The sequence below is a fragment of the Castor canadensis genome, chromosome 14 (genome assembly GCF_047511655.1).
Source record: "Castor canadensis chromosome 14, mCasCan1.hap1v2, whole genome shotgun sequence".
Classification (NCBI taxonomy): Eukaryota; Metazoa; Chordata; class Mammalia; order Rodentia; family Castoridae; genus Castor; species Castor canadensis.
This window is the reverse complement of record NC_133399.1, coordinates 31,378,763-31,399,995: the sequence shown is the minus strand read 5'-3', so window position 1 is coordinate 31,399,995 and position 21,233 is coordinate 31,378,763. Positions and strand designations below refer to the sequence as shown.

At 37.2% G+C, this 21,233-nt stretch overlaps 2 pseudogenes; both read left to right on the top strand.

Annotated features, from left to right (window-relative positions):
- The first annotated feature begins 1,271 nt into the window (after positions 1-1,271).
- LOC109701492 (olfactory receptor 7E24-like) lies at positions 1,272-2,199 on the top strand (annotated as a pseudogene).
- Positions 2,200-14,609: 12,410 nt separating this feature from the next.
- On the top strand, positions 14,610-16,901 carry LOC109676572 (olfactory receptor 7E178-like; annotated as a pseudogene).
- Positions 16,902-21,233: the final 4,332 nt, after the last annotated feature.

The window sequence follows — 21,233 nt, the reverse complement described above, 5'->3', positions numbered from 1 at the left end:
CTTTTAGTATGGAAATATTGAAAGAAAAATGACTCTCACTAAATTCGTGAGAATATTTGCCTTTTGTCAACTGAAGTGCATGGAAAATAGCCTAAATATCGTGCAGGGATAGCCTAAAGACCCTCAAATTTTATCTAATATTAAATACTTGTTCTGAGTTGGGTGTGGCAGCACACATCTGAAATTCCAGAACTTAAGAGGATGTGGCATGAGGTTTACAAGTTTGCCAAGAGCCTTGGTTACATCAGAAGACACTGTCTCATAAAATCCTCTGGAGCACATATTGTTAAATACTTCAATTTTTTAAATAGCAGTGGATGTTATTGGTAATAATAATAGGTCACATTCATGGAGCATTCCATAAATTCCTGATTATATTTCTCTATACTGACTGTATTTATAAAGATTCTGAGTTAATTTAGGTCTGGTGCATTGCCATCAACAAATTTCCAAAGATTAATGGGTTATTCTAACCACCATCTACTATTGATAATCACTGTCTAAGCAAAAATACCAAGAAAAACATAGACATTATAGTAAAGAAGAATGAAATATTTTATAAAGGAATAATAGCTAAATCTGTAAGATTCTAGACATGGAAAACTCATAGAAGGTGAGTGTACATGCAAAATAGTGTCTTTTGGAGTTGGTCTCAACAAGGTTTGTTGTGCACATATTCCTGTGTATCTCTTGTCCACGAAATGTCCACAGTTATTTTCAGTGATTTAGTCATCCTGTCCTTGCTGGCAGAAATTGGAGAAGGGAACCATTAAATATTTATGTCCTGCTTTTAGACAAGTATATTAGGGCCAATAACTTCTTTTATATCTATTTATTACAATTGCCCTTAATTCAAATTAATACTTATACCACTCTTTTCTTTCTTTTGATTACCTTCCTTCCTCTCCTTCCTTCTTTATTTCCTTCCCTCCTTCCTTCCTTGCTTCCTTCCTTCCTTCTTTCCTTCATTCCTTTTTCCTCCATCATTCCCTCCTGTCTTTTATTTCTTGCTTAAAACACTTGGGGTTAGAATATGGATTTTATATGGACTCTGGCATGCTAGACAGATGATCTTCCTCTGAGGCAAGTGTGAAGCTGCTGAAATGTGAATTTTTGGAAGACACATTTCAAACTTATCCACAAATTGCAATGGTCAAGTGTCGAACATTATTTGAGGTGCATAAATCCATAATAGAAAAAATAGCTTTTTGTTTCTATGCTGTTTCATTTATTCCAACAAACTCTTCACTTTTGAAGGGTGTCCTGGTTACATGAAGCCACAGAATTTAACAGGCATCCTGGAATACCAACTCCTGGGATTCTCAGATGATTCAGAACTACAGCCCCACTTCTTTGGACTATTCTTGACCATGTATGTGGTCACAGTGTTTGGGAATCTGCTCATCGTTCTGACTGTCAGCTCAGACTCACACCTTCACACTCCCATGTACTTCTTTCTCTCCAAGCTGTCCTTGGCTGACATTGGCTTCAGTAGCACTACAATCCCCAAAATGCTTGTGAACATTCAGAAACAGCAAATCCATCACTCATGTAGGCTGCTTAAACCAGGTGACTTTTTTTGTCCTTTTTGGATGTTTGGACAGTCTGATGCTCTCTGTAATGTCCTATGACCGATTGGTGGCCACCTCTCACCCTTTACACTACTCAGTCATCATGAACCCCCACCTGTGTAGCTTGTTGGTTCTTGTGTCACTGTCTATTAGCCTTTTGGACTCCCAACTATACTGCATGATAATATCCCATCTTAGTTTCTGCAGAGGTATGCAAATCCCTAGCTTCTTTTGTGATCCTCCTCAACTGCTTAAGATTTCCTGTGATTATATCTTTACAAATAAGGTGTTAATCTATATTTTTGGAGCTGTCTTTGGTGGTGTTCCAGTGTCAGGGATCCTTTATTCTTATATAAGAATTATATCATCCATTTTCAGAGTCCCATTGATTAGTGGGAAATACAAAGCCTTCTCCACTTGTGACTCTCACCTGTCAGTTGTGTGTGTATTTTATGGCACAGCCTTGGGGTCATACTTCAGCTTAGTTGTCTCACATGACCATGGGAATGTTATGGTAGCCTCAGTGATGTACACCATGGTCACACCCATGCTAAACCTTTTTGTCTACAGTTTGAGGATCAGGGACATCAAGAGGATCCTTTGGAGGGTTTTCAGCAGAACAGCTTAACTTCATTACCTTGGCTATATTTCTTTTGGTGCTTGCAGTAAAACTGCCAATCCAAAGATCTAAAATTTGAAATTATGCCTATTTGCACATATAATTAATTAGCTCTCATATATTTTATTCCTTTTTATGTTGTACATATGAATATTGTTCCATTTAGATTTGGTATAGTTTAGACCATTTACTATTTGCATATATTAATTGTACACAGATGTGTCATCGTGATATACACATACAAAGATATAATGTATTTTGATCAAATTCACTTCCTCTGTTACTGTTTATTTTCCCTCTCCTTTGTTTTAAAACAATTTTTGACATGTGTCTTTATGCAGTTTGGACTGTCAATAACTGCAACACCCTATGTGTTTAAGGCCTATGTTCTGTGATACTATAAGCAAGTAGTGGATCCTTTAGAAAGTGGGGCTCTGTTGGAGGATTTTGGGTTTTGGTGGAGTTCCCTGAAAGGGAATTGTGAGAACTAGGTATCTCCCTCTTTCTTTGTTCTCTAGCCATCATGAGGTGCACAGGCTTCCTTTGCCACATACTCTGCTATTGATATACACTGCTAATGCAGGCTCCAAATAACTAGACCAAGTGTCTATGGATTTAAACTTCTAACACCACTAATAGAAATAAACCTTTTCCACTTTATAAGTTGATTATCTCAGGTTTTTTTTTTTTTAACATTTGTGGACTTCTAATGAGGAAAAGATTTTATAGGATATGGGGATATTCTGGAATCCTGTATCTATCAAAACCACTCCATGACTGAATCCTACAATGCCTACCATCTCTTCTGTGTCTGTCATTGATGACAGATGGGAAGATGCACACATCTCCTTGACATATACATTGAAGTCTCACAGTCCATAAAGTTTGTGCAATGATCAAATGTATCAATGCAAGTAAGTTAAGACATTGAATGTCATTGACCTTCAACATGGCCTCATGTTGGAAGCATCCAAGGAGCTTTAAGAATCCCCATGCCAGACCCCAGTACCACAGTTTCAGAGTGAATTCATCAGGGATTTGTCAGAAGCATGAATTTATTAAATGCTCTCTAGGTGAGTCTGACATGCAATCATTGTGAATTTTGATTCTTTTTAAAAAATCGTACTGAGGATTGAACTCAAAGCCTCATAAGAGAAATATTGATTCTTGTCAGACCTTTCATTCAAAGAAGGCTACTACATCTTGAGTTCTTTTTGCTCATAATTAGATGCTGAAGATCTTAGTGTGATCAGAGCTCATGAAGCAGATTTTGTGAAACAGCTAGCAATAGGTTCCAGCACATACCAATGTGACTTTTCTCTGTATTCCTAGCTGTACTTCTCCACTCATCTTCTTCCTGCACACTTTATATCTGGTCATTTATGGAGCTAAAATAATTCTTGTTGTTCTCCAAATAACCTTCCCTACAGTGATTGGTGCTTTTGAGGCAGTAGAGAGGAATCTTTCCATTACACTTTTTTTTCAGTTCTTTCAATCATGGACATCGAAGCTCACCATCCCCTAATAAGTTTGACTTTCCTTATGCCACTAAATTAATGGTGTTGTTGCTACTTCTGGCAGTTATAATTTTACACTACTGTGTTTTTTTGGTTATGCCTTTCATCTTTCAATATCTACTTATCCATTTACCTCAATTAAAATATTTTAAAACTGTACCAGTTTGTTTTCTTTTCTCATGATTCATAATGCACTGAGTGGTAACATGAGAAATAAAGTTTTTTCATTAGATTCTGCAACAGAAAGATTTAAAGTGTGCTCAGGCAGCAAAGGAAGTTGTACTGTGCCTCTTGGTTGAGGTACCATTGAGGTTTATGTTAGTGGTATCCTACTTCTAGTTACTATGTGGCTATAATTGTGCCCACAGATAAGCTTACCCAATTTAGTATGAACAAATTTAACATACCTTCTTTTTAATTTCTCAAGGATAGCAAAGGACCATAACCTCCAGTAAGGAAACCTGTTCCTTTTCAGTAAGAACAGTCTAGTTGGGATTTCATTGTGTAACCATAATTTCCTGTACATTTTCATTATCATTGTTTCTTTTATTGTGATAGAAACCCATGTAACAAAGCACATCCACCTGTACTTTAGGAATAGTGCACATAGGTTCTGAGGAAGCAAACTTGGCTCTCTGAAAAGATGTCCAATAATACTTTAATATACTTGGTCTTGTATGACTTAAGGTAAACTACCAATTTCATAACAATGAACTTTAATACTCAACATTGGCATTAAACTGCATGTCTGAGGGAAGACATTGCAAATTAAACTTTGGAAATCAGACCTTGAACAAGTTCAGAGAAGGAACTTAACATCATTGTTTTTCAGATGATTGTTGGCTTACAATAGCCTTATGTCATGGTGAACTCAACCTCAGGGAATATTGTTACTCAAAATGTATTCAATGCATTTAACCTACTGATCATGGCTTAGCAACATAGTACACTAATACACTATAGAATATTGATTATTTACTCTGTGTCCATATGGATGACTGGAAGTTGCTCCCCACTGCCACTGCTCAGCATCTAAAGAGAGGTTTGTAGCACATATTGCTAGTCTGGGAAAATAGCAAAATTGAAAATACTGTAAATAATGAATACAGATTTCCTCTGCAATGTCATCAAGATGAATAATTATATATTGAAACAGTAACATATGGGGACAGTCAGGATGAAAGACACTTAGCCCTTCTTTGTTCTGAATGGTATTGAATAAATTATTCACTACTGTACCAGAAATGTACCAAATGTTTTAATCCATATTCCTAGTACTTTTTGTCCACTAGCCCTTCCATAGAATGTCCTAAAAACTCCTAAGAGGAAAACTATGTAGTTTATTTCCATTAAAATGAATATTAATTAGTATGAACCTATGTCTTCTTAATAGTTTGTGCAAAATTTAAAGTTGCAGAAAATGGGTGTGCATAAACAATCTATAGATATCTAGGAGATAAAATCATGAGAAATTTCACAATTTATAATCTAATAAGTGATGAAATAAGCATCATCTGATGATCTCTATGACTTTTTCAAGTATACTCACCACAGATCTGGGCACCTGTGGCTCACACCTGTAATCCTAGCTATTTGAGAAGCCAAGATCTGCATTGTACCAACTTGTGGCCAATTTGGATAAAAAGGTTGTCAAGTACTTGTATGAACAGAAAAAGCTGAGCAAGGTATTGTGTATCTATCATGGTCCAGGCTGAACATGGCCAAAAGAAGACTATTTGTCTAAAATATCCACAGTGAAAGGGATGGAGACATGGCTCAAGAAGTAGATCACCTGCCTTGCATGTGTTTTCCCTTGGGTTTAAACCCCAGTGCTGCGACCCCCAATTCCAACCAAGTGTATGGTCACAAAGGGAGGCGAACCTGGAGAAAGTGAAAAACAACTCACTCACAAGTGTATCTATCTTAGGTTTTGCTATGCCATATTCTCTAGACTCAGTTTGTCAGTGACCTGCTATCTCATACCTCTTCCCCATACAAATGGATGCCTTTCAATATGACATTTTCCCTACTGCCTGAGCATTCTGACATGTCACAAGTCTCATGTTTTCTTTTCTTAATTTTATCTATATTTCTGTCTTTCATATACCAAAAATTCTCTGGCATGTTGCAGAAAAATATTGTTCTTTCATTCTTGTCTAAGTCAATTTTTATCCAAGTTTCCTTCATGGCAGTGAATGAGGAATCAATCTCTGTGCTCCTAAGATGACTGCAAGGGAGAAGGGCTGTAAAATAAGATCTAAAGATGAAATAATACAGAATTTATATAGAAGCCACTTTATTTCACTCCATTATCTGTAGGCATGTGCTATAAAATCTTGAGTTTTAACATAAAGATTCTAAAGAATATAGGGGAGCAAGGCCATAGAGGAAGAGTAAGTGATGGGGGCACTTAATCTTATTAAAGAACAATATATACTAGTCTAAAATACCAAGGTAAAACTTCCTTGGACTACCCATATACACTGAAAAAAATAAAGGACAGAACAGTAAAACAGGTCTTTTTCTGGGTTGAGTACCAGTAGGACAGGGGTGGGAATAAAGAAAGTGTGAATGAAGGTGAATATGCTAGATATATTTTGTATTCATATACAAAAATAGAATAATAAAACTTGAAATTGTTCAAAGAAGGTGAAAATGGAAAAGAGCGAGAATGATGGAGGGGTGAACCTAATTAAGATATGTTTTAAGTACATATGTAAATATGACAATGCATCACCTGCATAAATATTATAAGCTAATAAAAAATTCTAAGAAAAGTACACTTGAAGACAGATGAACTCTTCTGGCTGAGCAGGATTCAGAAGCCTCCAAGGACATTTTGTTGAATTGTGGCATAGAATGATTTTGACTTGCCCTGACACTGATGGAGGAAATGTGCTGGTAGAAGAGAAACAAGTGGAATTTCTGGTGAGAAGGCCAGGAGCCTAAGAAGATCTAAAAACACAGCCAATTATTTCATGTGCTAATTCCTCTCCAGAGAGGTTTGGTAATCCAATGGTGCTGTGAAGGGATTAGAGTGCTGAAAAGCATTAGGACATTTCTTATGATTCATTGTTAAAGCAAAAGATCCTGATGGACTTTGAGAGAGCTCAGCTTGTGTGATGAACTATTTTAAGGATCATGCTATGATTCTTGCCCACTGTCTCCATGTTTGGGTATATTCCGATATCCCCGAATGCAACTGAACCTAGTCACTTGCTTCCAATGAGCATAATTCAAAAAGCTATTAAAATATTCCTTTAAGATTCATAGGCTGAAATACTCAGTTTTCCTTGTGTCTACTCACTCTGGTCCACTTGCCAGATAGCTGTGGTGGTAGGTAGCTGTCATGTTGTCAGCAGTCTGATGGAGAGTTTATCTTGCAGGTAAGCAAGGGAATCTTATTCCTTCAAGGAACTGAATCCATTTGACAACAATGTGGGATAGTTTGGAATCAGATACCCATATATGAAAGTTTTGAGATAAATATTGCAGTCTTTGTCTACATTTTGTTAGATGAGATTCCCTTTTTTGTCTACTTGCCATTCTGAGACCTTAACCTAGAACATTTCACATGCTAGGAAAACATTCTCACTGAGTTACATCTGCAGCCCACCTGATATGCATTTATGAGTCAGAAATCTGTGAGATTACCTTAAGTATTAAAGCACACTGTCAACCTTCAAGATAAAGATGACAAAATAGTTGTTTACTGAAGCAACATACATCAATATAACAGAAAAACTAGAACCTGCAACGTCATTCAAAATAATGAAAGTCATACATCTCTAAAACATAAAACCCAAACCCTAAGACAGGGCTAAAGCAGGAAGAGTTGGAAGTTCTCCCTAGAGACATACATCATAACTGAAAGAGTGGAAATTGTATCAGATTCTTTGAATACAAGAACCAGTTCTCTAAAAATTACATGAAAAATTCATTGGAGTTATTGATATCCAATTGACATATTGCTTTCTTTTTTTAGTGGTGCTGGTGTTTGAACTCCAGGCCTTGTTCTTGCTAGGCAAGCACTCTACTTCTTGGGTCATGTCTCCAAAGACATATTGCTTTCTTTAATTGAAAAAAAAATAAGTGTTTCATTTCATAAGATATTCCAACTTAGAAGTCAGAAAACTATATTTGAAAGTTCTCCTGAGAACTAGTAATTTACTTTTCTTCTTTTCTTTTTCTGTTATGAACCGATTTGATTAATTATCAGCTCTGTGCATTGAGTGAAAATGTCAGACAATAATAAAAACCCATTTTGCCTTCTTGAGTTATGGTTTGCAGGTCCAGCATGGTGGATTTTACCTGTATCTCTGTTTCCATGATTCATTACTTGCATTAGGAGGCTCCTTTCTGTTTCTGTGTTCCTGCCAGTTCTGGGGACAAAACATGGGAATCATCTACGAAGCAGGAGAAGGACAGCAGCTCAATCTCTATTGATCATGTCCCAGCAAAGATGCACTGCACCCAGTAAGTTCTTAGAGGGACACAGGATGCAGGAGGGACTTGAGGGCACAGCTTCTTCATCACTATGAAGAGCAAGATAGTAGTGGAAGTCATATAGGAGGAAACAAGAATGCAAAGTTTTAGCTCAGAGATTTATGACACTTTTGGCTGTTTTTGCACTGTTAGTTTTCTTCTCAGACTTCCTCAAGATTATGTAGGCATTTCTCCCATACTAGCAGAAAATAGTTGCTTTTAACCTGTCTCCTAAGTATTCATGAATATTTATATATGATGATGATGACAATGATGAGAGAATTTCAATGTAATTTTTCCTATGTCCGGACATATAGTGGGATAAATAGACAGTGAGGCCTTATCCACAGGGCAGCTGTCTTCTCTCCTGCCAACCCAACTTCACATTTCTCTTCCATTTTACCCCAAGTAGTGCCTCCTGATCAGTGTGCTCTTCTCTTTGTGTATCTGCTAGACCACAGTACAGAGCAGTAGGTGGTCTTACCGCATCAGCTGCAACAAAATGGTTGAACTTATGGGAGGGGTAATAGAAGGTATTGACACATGAAAATTCAGGGCATATCTGACTCTTGCCCATGTTACAGAATTTTCCTCTGCTGCCCACTCACAGCACACACACACACACACACACACACAAGTTTTTAAAAAGTTGCTTGAGCAATGGCAGTTGTTTAAATAAATAAATAAATAAATGGGATAGCCATGCACGCAATTGAAATATTTTTTTAAAAACACAATAAAAAAGTTGGAGAGACAAGTGGTTGACCCATGGCGATTGTTTAAGAAAGTAAGTAAGTACCTCCATCCTTGTAATTTATCCTTTCTCTACATCTAAGGAAGACATAAATGCATCGTGTTGAGTTCTATTCCTATCCAAGGAACAGAAAAATAGTCAAAGACATACCTTAGGATATTTGAAATTAGTCTCTAGTATTCCCCTTAAGCCCTATGAAGTGAGGGAAAGCAGTAAATATGTTCCTGCCTGTACCTTAGTTACTGAAGGTCCAATTTTGATGCTTGTGAATTGTTATTTACCTTTGTGACACTGAGAAAGTTTTTAGTATGACTGAGCCTCATGTTGCCACCTGAATTCTCTCCAGTTGATACAACTGCATCGCAGGTAAACTGAAAATCATGGCATAGAATATGTGACTCAACAGGTGATAAATTTCTATAGGGGGAAAAAGTAAATTTTAGGCATTACTGTCATTATGATATTGACAAGGCTAAGTACCATATCCTTCAACTAAAATATCTTGTCATCTGAAGCATTCAATTCCCCCAGGTTACTGAAAGACAATTTAATTTCATTGTGATGATTATCAAGATTATTATTATTTGAAGTGTTGGAGATCAAACTTAAATCTGCCTGATTTCTAGGCAAGACCTCTACCACAAACTGCATACCCAGCTCAGACCATATTATTTTTGTCCTTACTGAATTAGATTCTTTTGTTGTTGATAGTTTCTTTGCTTTTTTGTTTGTTTTGGTGACAGATTCTCATCATGTGGCCTTGAACTCACAATCACCTTCCCTTATCTTCCTAAGTGCTGGAATTCAACTCATGTACTATAATACCTGGCAAAAAGTAGTCTTTTTTGTTTAATTGCAGTTCTGCTATGCAGCCTAGGCTGTCTTTGAACACCTAGTAATCCTGAAACAACTTTCCAAGTCTGGAATTTGGTCTGCACCTCCACACTCGGCTTAGATGTATTTGCTCAATGCCTGCAGGTAAATAACTGGTTTATTTAATTTTTAATTACCCAGATCCTGTGTCTTGCTTGGATCACTGGAAGTTACAAGATACAACATCTATGAGCTACTGAGCAGAAACTGAGTTTGGTGGGTTATGCCTGTTATATTAATTGGGTAGCTGAGGCAGATAGTTTGAGAGCAGCTTGACCAACATGTGGTTGGTCAAGCATGTGGTCACATCAATCCAGCATGTGGTTACTGATTAGGACTTTGACCAAAAAAGAATGAAAATGAAAAATTAAGCAAAATATTGAGTAGATCTTTCCTTGGTTTGAAGAAACAGAGTATGTGCAATATGGTATTGATATGCCAGGGCCTTTCCTACCTGTTTTTATTCCTTATAGCTGTGTTCCTAGAACTACTTACTATGTATAACACAGATGGTCCATGGGGCCCATCATTTTCCACTTAATAGAATCTATAACATTCAAGAATAAAAATCATGATGATAGTCATAAAAATTAAGAAGGAGAGAGACAAAGAGAAACGGAAATGAATCTCATTGCAGGGTTTCACAGACATTTTATTTATTTATTTTTGTGCTGGGTGGGGGTACATGGTCATACATACAGTTTATGACTTTCACCTGCTCCACAAAGAAGGTCCCTGTGGCATGATGATTTTATTATTTTTTCTGTGATGTAATAGAATGAAAGATCATTAAGCCATTCTCTTTTACATTTTTATTCATTGTACAGAGATCTTCATTTTGACAATTCTAAATAGGCTTACAAAGGACATTGGTTATGTTACCACAATTATCTCCCCACCTTAACTCCTCTCTGCCCCACTTAAACCAATTGCAAGAGCTTTCTCCAAAGATAAATATATACAAAAACAAACATAATCATGTACACATTTATATATAAACATGTTTGAAACAGCGGAACTACTCTATGGAACTCGAGGTAGGAGGGAAAGGAAAAGACAAGGATAGTCAAATATATAGAAGTACATTAAACTATTCTTGTGATTGTATTTCATCAGTAAACTTGTAACTTCAATAGTAATTCATGCCAAATGGAGTGACGCATGCCTCTCACATCAGCAACTCAGGAGGATTAAGCAGGAAGATCAACAGAACCAGAGTTTGAGACTAGACTTTGCAATGTAGCAAGATCTCACCTCAAGAAAATAGTGATTCAAATTCATCTAAATACGAGGTATTGTAGTACATGCCTTTAATCTCAGCATTTAAGAAGCTAACATGACAGGATTACAAGTTCAAGGGCAGCCAGAACTACATGGCAAAACACTGCTTAGAACTACAATAGCCATAAACAATATATAAATATAAACCATAGTTGGTAAGTATTAAACTTTTAATATTTGCCCCATACCTGTTATTGCCCTGAATGTTTTTATCACTGGGTTGTATATGTAAGATATTGCTGTATTCTCTCTTCAAGGTGGGAATTTCCAGGTAGATCTCATGGATCTGTCACTTCTTGACAGACTTCAGGGATATTTTTGATTCTACCTTGATAATATCATCATGTATTGATTATGTGAAAATTTTATGTTGCGAAAACAGATGGCTATAATTAATAGAAGAATATAATGTGTCAATTTTAAATCTAAAAACAGTGTCTCATGCAAGGATAGCAAAAATGCTCTCAAGTTTTATCTATATTAAATAGGAGTTCTAAGATGTGTTTGATGACACTCACCTGTAATTCCAGCACTCAGGTGGTTGAGACAGGAAGTTTACTATTTTGAGGCAAGACTAGGCTTCATCACAAGACAGTGTCTCAAGAAAAATTTCTGGAGATAGTATCATTAAATATTGATATTTTTAATACAGTAGTGGATATTAAATAGTAATAAGAATAGGTCACATTCATGGAGCATTTAATAAATTCCTGATTATGTTTCTCTGCCCTGGGTCTATATTAGTATGTCAAATCAACTTATATGTAAACATTCTGATTTAATTGGTCGAGTTTGTGTGCCATACATCAGCAAATTTATTTAATTCTTATTATTTTGGTGGTACTGAGGTTTGAAATCAGGGCCTCATGTTTGCTAGGCAGTGCTGTACCACTTGAGCCACTCTGCCAATCCTGGTTTGTGTGGGACTTTTTTCAAGAAAGGGTCTCATGAAGTATTTGTCTATGCTGGCTTTGAACCATGATCTTCCTTATCTCTGCCTCCTGAATAGCTAGGATTACAGACATGAGCCACCACCCCCTGGCTAGATCATGTATCATGCTTCAGTAAATTTAAAGAGTTCAACAGATTATTAAAATGACCAGTTACTACTGACAACCACTGTCTAAGATTGTTGCTTTTATTATTTAACTCACATTGTTATAGCACCTCTATATGGTAGTGTACTGAAGGAACAACATCCCTTCATGTTTCTTAGGTTATTCAACGGAGATGTCAAAAAGAAGGTACACAACACAAAAAGTAGTAGCACATTAGTACGTTTTGGGGCTGCAGTCATGGCTCAAGTCAGAGAGTGCTGCATTGTAACACTGTGGCCCTAAATTCAAGCCCCAGTACAGCAACCAGTAAGTCAAAGAAGTGCTGAAAACTTTGGGTTGTAGCCCACATCTGTTTCCCACTTGTAATGCCATTACTTGAAAGACTGAGGCAGAAGGATTATGAGTTTCAGGCCAGCCTGGACTACATAGTGAGATCTTTTCTCAAAAATACCATGAAAAACAAAAAATATTTAAAAATGAGTAATTTTAAAAAGGTACTATTGTAAACATCTTTAAGCTTCTAGCAGTGGAATCTTCAGCAATGTTGTGGGAGACTAAGAGTGCTTTAGAGCTGTTGTGAACAAGGTTTGAGTGTATCACTTGTCTGAGAAATGTCTAGAGTTGCTTTAGTTCTTGAGTCCTCCTTCCCTCAAGAAGAGGGAAACCTTTACAAATTTACATTCTGCTTTTAGACAAACTGAAGGCAGAAAATTTCTGTTACATCTGTTTCTTCTCAATGTCCCTTAGTTCAATTAATCCTTATGCCAAATGTGACATATTTTGTTACTGTTTGGTAGATTTATTCAAAATATCTATTTGCATGTGAGAAAATTACTCATGTGTTTGCAGTATTATTTTTCCCTTTCCTTTCCCCTTTGCACTTTTCCCTAAACTTAATAATTTAAAATTATAATTATTATTGACTATTAATAGTACATTATGAATAGGTTTCATTGTCATATGAAATCATATTTTGACCCTCCAAGAGAAATAATGACCAGAAAGTGCATAAAATCCAGTAGCTGACTTTAAGGAAATGCAATTCTGCAATGAGAACAAATTGAGTTGAAAAGAACTTCCACAGCAGGATTTTGAACAACCCTAGCCCTTAATTTATCAACTGTGCATAAAAGACTTTGCATTTGCTGGAAAGTCCATGGTTCATAAATGTTTAGGATTAAAGATATATTTAAATAGTTTTACCAATGAACAACAAAGAACAACACCAAAAAACCAAAACGTGGTATCAACCTCAGATGCTCTTTTGAGATAATGTAGAATTGATAGAAAATACCACATCAGGCCTGGAGTTGCAGGTGAGTGGATGAGCACTTGGTTAACCTGCAAAAAGCCCTGGATTCTATCGCAAGCATGATAAAAAAAAAAAAGAAGAAAGAAACAGCAGTCAGAAAAATGAAAAGTAGGAAGAACGAAGCATTACAAGTAATTGTTGTTTAAACATTGGTGCCTGGTAAATTAGAATTACCTTCAGGATCAGTGATACTCTATGATTTTTTGCATTTAACAAAACTGTACTTATTTATCCAATCTGAAACCCATGAAAGTCCAATATATATTTTAGTTACATTTGAAATGCTATTCATCAGATTTCCAAGTGTTTTAGTAGATACTAATCTCTATAGAGACAGGCTGCTGTTCAAAATAATGAAAAGACATGAAACATTTGTCTGATAAGAATTCATTTTTGTCAGCAAGTCAGTTTTTAAAAAAAATTTCTACAGCTCTGCCATAAATTTCTAGTGTGTGCCAATGGTCAGCTGACACATTCTCACCAGGTTACCTGTGTAACTAGAGTGTTTGGTCATCAGCACATCAAGCCACAGAGGTGCATTTGGGGTGGCCCTGCCTTGCTGGTAGTACTGACTTCTTGCTTCAGTTCATCTACAGTGAACTCACCCTCCAAGTTCCGGATCATGATGCTGGGGCCTGTGGCAGCATGGAGCTAGTAGTGGATGGGGCTCACACACAGACTGCTGATAATATCCCCACTATCTCGTGTATAAAGGAGTTTGCCTTCATTGAAGTTCTACAAGATGCTATCAGAAGCACAGAGGGATCTATTTAGAGAGACAGTCAAAGTCTTCCTTGTCCCTCCCTCCCTCCCTCATTCCCTCCCACCCTTGTTACCTCCCTTCCTTCTTAAAGTCCTGTGGACAGAACCCAGGGCCTCGGGCATGCTATACAAGATAACTTCCACTGAGCTATACCTCAGACATAGACTCCATTTCATAAATAATTTATATCATAAGAAAGAAGATAAAGCCCCCAACACATAAACCTTTGCAGAACACATTTAAACCCTATTCAAACCATTGAAATGCTCAAGTATGATAACCTATTTGAGGTGCTTAAATCCAAAATAGCTTGTTGCCTCTGGCTGCTTCATTTATTTCAAATTTCTCTTCTTTTTCCAAAAGGTGTCCTAGCTACATGGAACCACAAAATTTAACAGACATCTTAGAATTGCAACTCTTGGGATTCTCTGATGACCCAGAACAGCAGTACCCTTCTTTGCACTATTCTTGTCTATGTTGTGGTCACAGTGCTTGGCAATCTGCTCATGATCTTGGCTATTAGTTCTGCCTTACACCTGCACAACCCCATGTACTTGTTTCTTTTCAATATGTCCTTGACTGACATTGGATTCAGCAGTTGTATAATCCCCAGTATGCTGGTGAATATCCAGAATCATAAGAAATCTACCACTTATGCAGGCTGCCTAACTCAGGTGTTCTTTTTTTTCCTTTTTGGATGTTTGGACAGTCTACTGCTCTCTGTAACATCCTATGACCGGTTGGTGGCCATTTGTTACCCATTACACTACCCAGTCATCATGAACCCTCGCTTGTGTGGCTTGTTGGTCTTGGTTTCATTTTCCATCAGCCTTTTGGACTCCCAGCTGCATTGATTAATAGTATCACAACTTACCTTCTGCCCAGATACAGAACTTTTTTTTTCTTTTTTCTTTTATTATTCATATGTGCATACAAGGCTTGGTTCATTTCTCCCCCCTACCCCCACCCCCTCCCTTACCACCCACTCCACCCCCTCCCACTCCCCCCCCTCAATACCCAGCAGAAACTATTTTGCCCTTATCTCTAATTTTGTTGTAGAGAGAGTATAAGCAATAATAGGAAGGAACAAGGGGTTTTGCTGGTTGAGATAAGGATAGCTATACAGGGCATTGACTCACATTGATTTCCTGTGCGTGGGTGTTACCTTCTAGGTTAATTCTTTTTGATCTAACCTTTTCTCTAGTTCCTGGTCCCCTTTTCCTATTGGCCTCAGTTGCTTTAAGGTATCTGCTTTAGTTTCTCTGCATTAAGGGCAACAAATGCTAGCTAGTTTTTTAGGTGTCTTACCTATCCTCACCCCTCCCTTGTGTGCTCTCGCTTTTATCATGTGCTCATAGTCCAATCCCCTTGTGTTTGCCCTTGATCTAATGTCCACATATGAGGGAGAACATATGATTTTTGGTCTTTTGGGCCAGGCTAACCTCACTCAGAATGATGTTCTCCAATTCCATCCATTTACCAGCGAATGATAACATTTCGTTCTTCTTCATGGCTGCATAAAATTCCATTGTGTATAGATACCACATTTTCTTAATCCATTCGTCAGTGCTGGGGCATCTTGGCTGTTTCCATAACTTGGCTATTGTGAATAGTGCCGCAATAAACATGGATGTGCAGGTGCCTCTGGAGTAACAGTCTTTTGGGTATATCCCCAAGAGTGGTATTGCTGGATCAAATGGTAGATCGATGTCCAGCTTTTTAAGTAGCCTCCAAATTTTTTTCCAGAGTGGTTGTACTAGTCTACATTCCCACCAACAGTGTAAGAGGGTTCCTTTTTCCCCGCATCCTCGCCAACACCTGTTGTTGGTGGTGTTGCTGATGATGGCTATTCTAACAGGGGTGAGGTGGAATCTTAGTGTGGTTTTAATTTGCATTTCCTTTATTGCTAGAGATGGTGAGCATTTTTTCATGTGTTTTCTGGCCATTTGAATTTCTTCTTTTGAGAAAGTTCTGTTTAGTTCACATGCCCATTTCTTTATTGGTTCATTAGTTTTGGGAGAATTTAGTTTTTTAAGTTCCCTGTATATTCTGGTTATCAGTCCTTTGTCTGATGTATAATTGGCAAATATTTTCTCCCACTCTGTGGGTGCAGAACTTTTTTTTTCTAATAAAGATTTTCTTTTTCTTTTTATTATTCATATGTGCATACAAGGCTTGGGTCATTTCTCTCCCCTGCCCCCACCCCCTCCCTTACTACCCACTCCACCCCCTCCCTCTCCCCCCTACCCCCTCAGAAATTTCTAATTTCTATTGTGACCCACCTCAACTCCTTAAGGTTGCCTGTGATTATATCTCTACAAATAACATATTAATTTATCTTATTGGTACAATCTTTGCTGGAGTTCCAGTCTCAGGGATTCTTTATTCTTATATAAGAATCATTTCCTCTATTCTGAGACTCCCATCATCAGGTGGGAAATACAAAGCCTTCTCTACCTGTGGTCCTCACTTGTCAGTTGTGTGTATATTTTATGGAACAGCCTTGGGGACATACTTCAGTTAACTTGTCTCACATGCCAACAGGAATGTTATGGTAGCCTCAGTGATGTACACCATGGTTACATCCATGCTTAACCCCTTTGTCTATAGTTTGAAGAATGAGGAGATCAAGAAGGTGTTTTGGAAGGTCCTCTCCAAAACAGCCTAATATCAGCAGCTGGGCCTCATTTTGTGGTCTCTCTAATAGAATACAAAATCAATAATGGGAATCATGACTCTTTGGTCCCATTAATTTTTTAGTTCCGATAGATTTTATTCTTTTTGATGTATCACATCTGAGTATTGTTCCATTTGTCACTGCTATAGTTTAGACATATGAAATAAAAACAGAAAGAGAAGGAACTCTGTGTAATTCATTTCATGAAGCCAGAGTTACACTTATTCCAAAACTGGTCAATGTCAAATCCAAAAATGAAAACTATAGGCCAATCTCTGTTATGAACATTGATGCAAAAATCAGTAAAATAATGGCAAACAGAATCCAACAATATATCAAAAGATTATGCACCATCACAATGTTGGCTTCATCACAAGCATGCAGGGATGGTTCAAGATACACAAATCATTAAATGTAATACAGAACATTAATAAAAGCAAAGGCAAAAACCACTTGATCATTTCAATAGAAGCAGAAAAAGCCTTCACAAATATTTAATATAATTTAATGATAAAAGCTCTGATGAAACTAGAAACAGAAGAAATGTACTTAAATATAATAAAGGCTATATATGACAAACCTATAGCCAACATCATGCTTAAATGGGAAAAAGTTGAAACAATTTCCCCTAATGTCAGGAACGAGACAAGGATGCCTACTCTCTCCACTCCTATTCCTAGCCAGAGGAGTAAGACAGGAAGAAGAAATAGGAGTAATACAAACAGGTAAAGAAATAATCAAAATATTCCTATTCACAGATCACATGATCTTATAACTAAAGGACCTGAAACACTGCACCCAAAGACTTCTAGACAACATAAACATCTTCTGCAAGGTAGCAGAATACAAAATCAACTTACAGAAATCAGTAGCAGATTGAAAAACTATATAGGAAACAGTTCCATTTATAAAAGCCTAAAATAATCAAATACCTAGGAATAAACTTGACAAAGGAGGTGAATGACCTCTACAAATAAAACTGTAAACCACTGAAGAAAGAACTTGAAGAAGATTACAGAAGGTGGAAAAATCTCCCATGCTCATGGATGGGAAGAATAAACACAGTAGAAACAGCAAATCTACCAAAAGCAATCTACATGTTCAACGCAGTTTCCCTCAAAGCCCAATGAGATTCATCATAGAGATTGAAAAATTAATCCTAAAGTTCATTTGGAATCACAAAAGATTGCAAATAGCCAAGGCAATACTGAGAAAAAAGAATAATGTGGAGGGATCATAATACCTGACTTCAAACTATGCTCTAGAGCCATAGCAATAAAAACAGCATGGTGCTTGCAAAATATCTGATATGAAGACCAAGGGAACAGAATAGAGGGCCTGGATATGAATCCACACAGCTACTCCTACTGAATTTTTGACAAACATGCCAAAATATATGATGTAGAAAAGACAGACTCTTTGAAAAATGCTACTTGGAAAATTGTATATCTGCCTGCAGACAACTCAAACTATATCCGTGCCTGTCACTCTGTACATGTGTCAACTCAAAGTGGATTAAGGACCTTAATGTAAGACCTGAAACCTTGAAGCTAGTACAGGAAAGAGCATGGAATACACTGGAAGCAATTGGCATAGGAAAGAATCTCCTCTGAAGAACTCAAGCGGCTCAGCAACTAAGAGATAAGATTGACAAAAGGGACTACATGAAATTAAAAAGTTTCTGCACAACAAAAAAATGGTCTCTAAATTGAAGCAACCACCCACAAAATGGGAAAAAATCTTTGCTAGCTACATATCAGACAAGGGACTGATAACCAGAATATACAGAGAGCCCAAAACACTAAACTCTCCAAAATTCAATGACCTAATAAAATGGGCTAAAAAACACATGAAATAATGCTCACCATCCGTGGCCATAAAGGAAATGCAAATCACAACCACACTAAGATTCCACCTCACTCCAGTTAGAATAGTGAAGCTCACCACCTACAATAAATGTTGGAGAGGATGTGGGGAAGAAGGAATCCTGATACACTGTTGGTGGGAATGTAAGCTAGGACCACCTCTAAAGAAAACAATATGGAGGCTCCTTAAAAAACTAAACATACATCTACCATATGATCCAGCAATAGCACTCCCAAGGATATAGCCAAAGGAATGTGCATCAGGTTAATACAAAGGAACCTGAATATCCATGTTTAGTGCAGCACTATGCACAAGAGCTAAGCTGTGGAAACAGCGAAGATCCCTCACTACTGATGAATGGATTAAGAAAATGTGGTGTTTTTACACATTGGGGTTTTTCTCAGTCACAAAGAATGAAATTTTTTCATTCGCAGGTAAATGGATGTAACTGGAGAACATCATCTCAAGTGAAGTTAGTCAGGTTCAGAAGGCAAAAAGTTGCATGGTTTCCCTCATATGCAGATTATAGACCTAAAACAAATGCAGCAATATTATGGGATACAGATCACACTGATGGGAGGCCACACATGTGAGGGATAGAGCAAGGTATGGAAACAAAAATCTTGAATGTGGTTGATGTGCTCACTGTACAGGAATGAATATAGAAATCTTAAACTTACCAAGACCACAATGGGAAGGGTGTTAGGGAGAAGTGCAGAGGACTGGTAGAGATGAACCAATTGGGATTATAATACATATATGCAGGGAAACAATACAAGGAATTTCCCTGTGTAGCTATCGTTATCTCAAAGTAGCATAACCTCCACGTTTTTCTTATTATCTTTTATGTTTTTTCTTCTACAAAATTGGAGAAGAGGAGGGGGCAGTATGTTCTGCCTGGGGAGGGGGTGTTCACACTGGTGGTAGGGAGGATGAGGGTAGGAGGGTAAATATGGTACAAGCAATGTATACAAGTGTATATAAATGCAAAAAGTGTTATAACTGCAAAACATAGCATTGGAACTGCAAAACGTAGCATGAAATTTGTTGGGAAATGCCATGCTAAATGGTGCTGGCCAGGTCAGACTCCCAAATAACTATTGTTAGCCTGCCTCACCTTGAGAGCACTCCACATACAACACAAATTCCTCAACAAGGCCCCACATTCTAGTTTCCATCTCCTCATAACAGTGTCACAGGACATAGATCAAGTCTTGAACACATTAATTTTGGGGAGATATTCATGATACAAACTACACAATGAAAATTACTTTAAAAAGTGTACAGAGGAGGCAAGAAAGAACAATAGGTGGTGATTTGATCACATATCATATATGTATGCATGAAAATACCACATTTATACCTCTTTGTACAATTAATATATACTTAGAATGAATGTACAAATGAATGAGTGAATGAAAATTAAAATTTTTATTATTGTTGTGCTGGTGGGGGTACATTATAGCATTTACAAAGATTCTTACAACGAATCACATATATCATACTTGAATTGAGCCCCTCTACTGCTCTCTTTCATTCCCCCTGCCCTGATTCATTGAGATGACTACTGCAAACTTTGTCTTCATTTTCTTAGACAAGAAGATTTTTTGTGTTATTGCCATGCTGGGGATTGAACTGGAGACCTACCACATGCTAAGAAAGCACTCTAACACTGAGCTATCACCTAGTCTACCTGGTGTACATTAGGAGGCAGGTATCTGTGAAATCCCCTTGAAACATTTGAGGAAACTCTCGACTTTCAGAAAATGGTGTCACAACAATTAGTTGTCTACTGAACCAACATACATCAGTTTGGCAGAAAACCTAGAACCTGCAGTGTCTTGTTTTTCCTGCAATGTTTTTTAAAACAGTGAAACTCATTCATTTCCAGTACATGAAATACAAAGTTGAGAACAGGGCTAAAGAAGGAAAAATCGGAAGTTCTACTTAGAGACATACATCATAACTGAGAAAGAAGAAACTGTATCAGATTCTTCCCATAGAAGCCCTAATTCTCTAGAAATTACATAAAAAATTCAGTGGCCTTATAGAAATCCAAGTCACATATTGCTTTTACTTGATGGTTTGAACTCAGGGCCTTGCACTTGTTAGACAAGCCCTCTACACTTGAGCCATGCTTCCAGAAACATATTGCTTTCTTTAATTGAAATTGACATAAGTGTCTACAACTTGGAAGTCAGAAGACCACATTTTGACTTCCTCGTGAGATAGGAAGTGCAAGGCATTTCCTAGTAATTTACTCTTCTTTTCTTTTCTCCTTTATGATAAGCAAGTCCATAGAGATTTAGATAACATGGGGCAATTTGACTAATTATCAGCTCTGTGCATTGAGCTACAAGGTCAGACAATTATAAATACTCATACTGCCTTCTAAACTTACGGTTTGACAGTCTGGCATGGTGGAATCTTTACCTGTATCTTTGCTTCCAAGAGTCA